Source organism: Galeopterus variegatus, unplaced genomic scaffold, assembly GCF_000696425.1.
Source record: "Galeopterus variegatus unplaced genomic scaffold, G_variegatus-3.0.2 Scaffold4695, whole genome shotgun sequence".
Taxonomy (NCBI): domain Eukaryota; kingdom Metazoa; phylum Chordata; class Mammalia; order Dermoptera; family Cynocephalidae; genus Galeopterus; species Galeopterus variegatus.
Genome location: NW_007730806.1, coordinates 148744 through 154798, shown reverse-complemented (window position 1 = coordinate 154798; position 6055 = coordinate 148744). Strand labels below are relative to the sequence as shown.

Below are 6055 nucleotides of genomic sequence, written 5' to 3'. Positions count from 1 at the left end.
AAAAAAAAAAAAAAAAAAAAAAAAAAAAAAAAAAAAAAGAAATTGAGGCTTGATTGGTGGAGAGTTTATGTTTAGGATGATGATGAAAAAGTTTAGAAATGGATGTGATGGGTTTACAGCTTTGGGAATGTAATTAATTCCATGGAATTGTATGTTTAAGTATGATTTAAATGGCAAATGTTATGTAATATGCATTTTATCATGATAAAAAAAGAAAAAATGGTTCTTTCATTGTTTTCCACTGAAGAATCTTGTCACAGCGCCCTTTATATCCTCATTCCTCAGAGTGTAGATGAAAGGGTTCATCATGGGTGTGTCCACAGTGCCCATCACCGAGGCTGTTGCACTTGAGTGTGTGTTTTGTGTAGCAGCAGAACTAAGGTACACTCTCAGGCCTGTACCGTAAAATAAGGAGACAACTGAGAGGTGAGATGCACAGGTGGAAAATGCTTTATACTTTCCCTGAGCTCTAGAGATTCCACATAAGGAGGAAAGTATCTTATAATAAGAGTAAAAGATCCCACAGATGGTTCCACCACCCATCATTCCCACTGTAAACTACATCAATATTTCACTAAGAAAGGTGTCAGAGCAGGCAAGATGGACCACCTTATTAAGTTCACAGAAAAATTGGGGGCTTCCAAGTCTGTACAGGACAGCGGCAACACCAAGAAGATTTGTAAGAGGGAATGCAGGACACTCATGACCTAGGACAACAAAAGCAGCAACACACAGAGCCGGTGGTTCATGATGACAGTGTAGTTCAGGTGGTGACAGAGGGCCACGAAGCTGTCATAAGCCTTCACAGTCAGGGAAAAGTCATCCAACCCCAGAAAGATTATAAATAAGTTCATCTGGGTGGCACAGCTTTCATAGCTTATGACTTTGCTCTGAGTCTGTATGTTCACCAACATCTTTGGGATGGTAGTGGAGGTGGAGCAGATGTCAGAAAAGGACAGGTTGGAGAGGAAGAAGTACATGGACATGTGGAGGTGGGAGTCTGAGATTGTGGCTAAGATAATAAGCAGGTTTCCAAGCACGGTGATTAGGTACATGGACAGGAACAGCCCAAGGAGGAAGGCTTGCAATTCTGGTTCCTCTGAAAATCCCAGAGGAAGGAATTCTGAAATTGGTGTATCATTCCCTGGTTCCATCTGGCTGATGTGATTACAAAGAAAAGAGAAAGTCATCATGACCCAATCATGTAGTGCTCACCTATCAGAAATGCTATCATTTTTTGGACAGTCAGAAATTCAAATTCTCTCTCTGTCTTCATTCCTTTCTACCTCCCTCCTGTCTTCCCTCTATTTCTCCTTTCCTTCTTCTCTCATTTTCTTTCCTTCTTTCTTTCTTTTTTTCTTTCTATATCAACAGATAAAAGTTTATATATTTATTGTGTACACCAAGATTTGAAGTATATATACATTTTGATATGGTTAAATGTAGCTATTAACCTATACAGTACTTCACAGACATCATTGTAATGCTGAGAACACTTAATATCTGCTTTCTTTGTATTTTTCAATAGTACAATTTACCATAATTAACTAGGCCACCATGTTGAACTATAGATCTCTTGGATATATTCCTCCTATATTAGTATATTGTTCTATTTTTCCTCCTGTATCAATTCAGCCTCAACTCCACCCCATTACTACAACCCGCTCTCTGGTAACCTCCAATGTTCAAGAAGGTAATTTCTATATTTTACGTGTGAATGTGATCCCCTTTAGGGGTACCTATTCCATCTCTGATTAAGAATTTCCATCCCACTCTCAGCCTTTTCCTGAGAGCATGGTTTCCACAGTTTTAATGAGAAAATTTTTAATGCATTTGAGAAAAATAAACTGAATTTTGGCACATCCCAGGAAAGTCTAGACAGTGAGTGACTAGAGTTATAAAACAAAAGCCCATACAATCTAAAAATGGAGAAAGAATATGAGCAAATTTCTAAAATGCTATATGCTATGTCAGATGGTGACAAATCCTGTGAAGAAGAGGAAAGAGTAGATGTGGTATTATTTTTTTAGTGGGAATTAGGGAAAGACCACCAGACAAGGTGACAATTGAACAGAGACCATAATGAAGACATGGTGAGAATCTCAATATCACCTGCAGAAGTGTGTTTCTGGCAGGAAGAACAGCCAAATGGCCTGAGGAAGGTGCTTGTTCATTGCCAACAAAGAAGACAGTGTGGCAGGGGAATGAGCAAAGGGAGATTGATCAGAGTTAGTGTGAGAGAATGTTGAAGAATGAGGTGGCCTCGCAGGTGCTGAAAGTTCAGCATGCAAGGAGTCCCTCTGTCCAGATGTTGCATGTCACTTTATTAAATTGGCTACAAAGGTGCTCTGTGATAGAAATGCAGCTTCTTTTTATTTCTATAGGTTGCCATCAGTTTACCCCTCCATATTGTTAGTCATATTTTCAAATATGTTGAGCCTTGCCCAGTTTTACTGAAACCTGTGCCCACCCCTAAAGCTATGTGTATGCACAAACATGCATATGCAGCACAATGTGGCCTGCTTGGGCCATGTTAATACCATGTTCTTCCTACCCCCAGTCTATTAGAAAGGGATGGATAAAAAGCAAGTTGTCGGTATCAGATTGTCTCTTCTCTGTAGAATGTAGAATCGGTCTCTAGAAATTCCAGTTTGTAAATATCTCATCGACATGTAACCAGTGTGGCAGGGGAATGAGGAAGGGGAGAGTGATGACAAGTGTGTGCCGTGTAAGAGGCATGGCCAGTGCAAAGGCCTTGAAGATGTTGCCTGTGGCCCACAAGGAAACTAGTGTGGCAGGGGAGCGAGCAGGAGAGTGATGAGAGACAGTATCAGAGAATGCTGAAGAATGAAGAGGCCTCCCAGCTGCTGAAAATTCAAGATACAAGGAGTCCCTCTGTCCAGATCTTGCATGTCACTTCATTAATTTGGCTGCAATTGTGCCCTTTGATTGAAATGCAGCTCCTTGAGGCTCCATTTTGGAGTGATCATTTTCTGCTCTGTATCTGAAGGAAGACAGAAAACAGCAGGAGGGGATATAACTTTATATGGGGGGGAAAACCTAATAAGGTCAGATAGACCCGAGGAAAGTGAAAGAAAGAAAAAGGTTTTTTGGTTTTGGAGACAATCATACTCATATTAAATCCCATTAAGTCACAAGAGGAATAATAAAATGCAAAGATAAATTTGCCATATGTGTTAGTCCATTTCTGTTGCTTGTAACAAAATACATGGAACTGGCTATTTTATAAAGAAAACAAAATTTATGACTTACAGTTTCTGAGACTGGGAGGTCCAAAGTCCAGGGAACCCAGCTGGTGAAGGTCGTGGTGGTGGTGACAGTGACAGCAGAGTATCACATTGTGAAATGGCGCAGCAGAGAGAGCAGAGAGACTATGCCCTTCATTCTCTCTGTTTTAAATGCCCTGATGCCCATGACCATGTTTAATCCATTCAAAACTCAATGGTCCTACAATCTAACCACCTCTTTGAGGCTCCACCTTTCAGTTACCATGAGAAGATTTCCACCCTCCACAGTGACAGTGGGGATTTAAGCTTCCATGAGGTTGGTGGTGGGGCATCCAGGCTACAGCATCAGACAACAAACAGAATGATGTCTTTTCAGGGCCAAGACACTCAGAGATGGAACATCCCAGTAAAAAAATTTATAAATGGAAGAAAGCAACAATGCAAAAAAGCAAATACACAAATAATACCCTTATTTGGGCTATTTTTTTAAAACATTAAACAGAAGTCTAGCTCTTATTGTGCTCATTCTATATTCACTTGATGTATTGGGTTTCTGTTTCCATGGTGAATGACAGAAGCACCTCTCTTACTTTCCTTGTATGGCATCTTGTCTTTGTTATCCTTAGTCTTTGGGTATTGACCTTTTAGACAAATCCAGTGGGTACACTCTAGGTCTGTATTTTTTAAATTTAATTTTATTTTGTCAATATACAATGTGGTTGATTATTGTGGCCCATTACGGAACCTCCCTCCCTCCTCCCTCTCCCCCCTCTCTCCCAACAATGTCCTTTCTATTTGCTTGCTGTATGAACTTCAAGGAATTGTAATTGTTGTGTCTTCTACCCTCCCTCCCATCCAGTTTACTTGCGTATTTATTTATTTATTTTTAGCTCCCACAAATAAGTGACAATATGTGGCATTTCTCTTTCTGTGCCTGACTCATTTCACTTAATATAATTCTCTCTAGGTCCATCCATGTTGTTGCAAATGGTGGTATTTCATTCCCTTTTATAGTAGAGTAGTATTCCATTGTGTAGATATACCACATTTTCCATATCCACTCATCCGGTGATGGACATTTGGGCTGATTCCAACCCTTAGCTATTGTAAAGAGTGTTGCAATAAATATTAGAGAACAGGTATACCTTCAACTTGATGATTTCCATTCCTCTGGGTATATTCCCAGCAGTGGGATAGGTGGGTCATATGGTAGATCTATCTGCAATTGTTTGAAGAACCTCCATAACATTTTCAAAGAGGCTGCAGTATTTAGCAGTCCCACCAGCAATGTATGAGAATTCCTTTTTCTCCACAACCTAGTCAGCATTTATCATTCACAGTCTTTTGGATTTTAGCCATCCTAACTGAGGTGAGACGGCATCTCAGTGTGGTTTTAATTTGCATTCCCGAATGCAGAGTGATGGTGAGCATTTTTTCATATGTCTGTTGGCCATTTGTATATCTTCATTAGAGAAATGCCTATTTAGCTCTTTTCTCCATTTTTTAAGTGGGTTACTTGTTTTTTTCTTGTAAAGTTGTTTCAGTCCCTTGTATATTCTGGATATTAATCCTCTGTCAGATGTGTATTTTGCAAATATTTTCTCCCACTCTGTTGGTTGTCTTTTAACTCTGTTCATTGTTTCTTTTGCTGTGTAGAAGCTTTTTAGTTTGATATAATCCCATTTGTTTATGTTTCCTTTGGTTGGCCATGCTTTTGGGGTCGTATTCATGAAGTCTATTCCTAGTCCTACTTCCTGAAGTGTTTCTCCTATGTTTTCTTTGAGTAGTTTCATTGTTTCAGGGTGTAGATTTAATTCTTTAATCCATTTTGAGTTGATTTTAATATATGGTGATAGGTATGGGTCTACTTTCACTGTCTTGCATATTGATATCCAGTTATCCTAGCACCATTTGCTGAAGAGGCAGTCTCTTCCCCAGTATATAGGCTTGGTGATATGTCAAAGATTAGATGGCTGTATCTGTGTGGATTGATTTCTGGATTCTCTATTCTATTCCATTGGTCAGTGTGTTTGTTTTTATGCCAGTACCATGCTGTTTTGGTTATTATAGCTTTGTAGTACAGTTTAAAATCAGGTAGTGTTCTGTCTCCAGCTTTATTTATTTATTTATTTTTGCTCAGAATTGCTTTGGCTATGCATGGTTTTTTGTTATTTCATAAAAATGTCTGGAGAGTATTTTCCATTTCTGAGAAAAATGTCATTGGAATTTTGATGTGGATTGTATTGAATTTATATATCACTTTGCGTAGTATGGACATTTTCACAACGTCGATTCTTCCAATCCAAGAGCATGGGATATCTTTCCATCTTCTTGTATCCTCTCTAATTTCTCTCAGCATTTGTTTGCAGTTCTCATTATAGAGACTTTTTACATCCTTGGTTAACTCAATTCCTAAGTATTTTATTTTTTTGGTGGCTATTATAAATGGGCAAACTTTCTTGATTTCTCTTTCTGCATGTGCACTATTAGAAAATAGAAGCGCTACTTATTTTTGTGTGTTGATTTTGTATCCTACCACTTTGCTGAAATCATTTATCAACTCCAAGAGGATTTTTTTTTGTAGAGGCTTTAGGCTGTTCGATATATAGGATCATGTCATCTGCAAACAGGGGCAGTTTGACTTCATCATTTCCAATCTGGATGCCCTTTATTTCCTTCTCTTCTCTGATTGCTCTGGCCAGTACTTCCAACACTATGTTGAGTAGGAGTGGTGAGAGTGGACATCCTTGTCTAGTTCCTGTTCTTTTTTTTTTTTTTTTTTTGTCTTTTTGTCTTTTTTCTGTGTC

At 38.8% G+C, this 6055-nt stretch overlaps 1 pseudogene; it reads right to left on the bottom strand.

Moving 5' to 3' along the window:
• Positions 1-228: 228 nt before the first annotated feature.
• Positions 229-1154, bottom strand: LOC103603597 (annotated as a pseudogene).
• Between the last annotated feature and the right edge of the window lie 4901 nt (positions 1155-6055).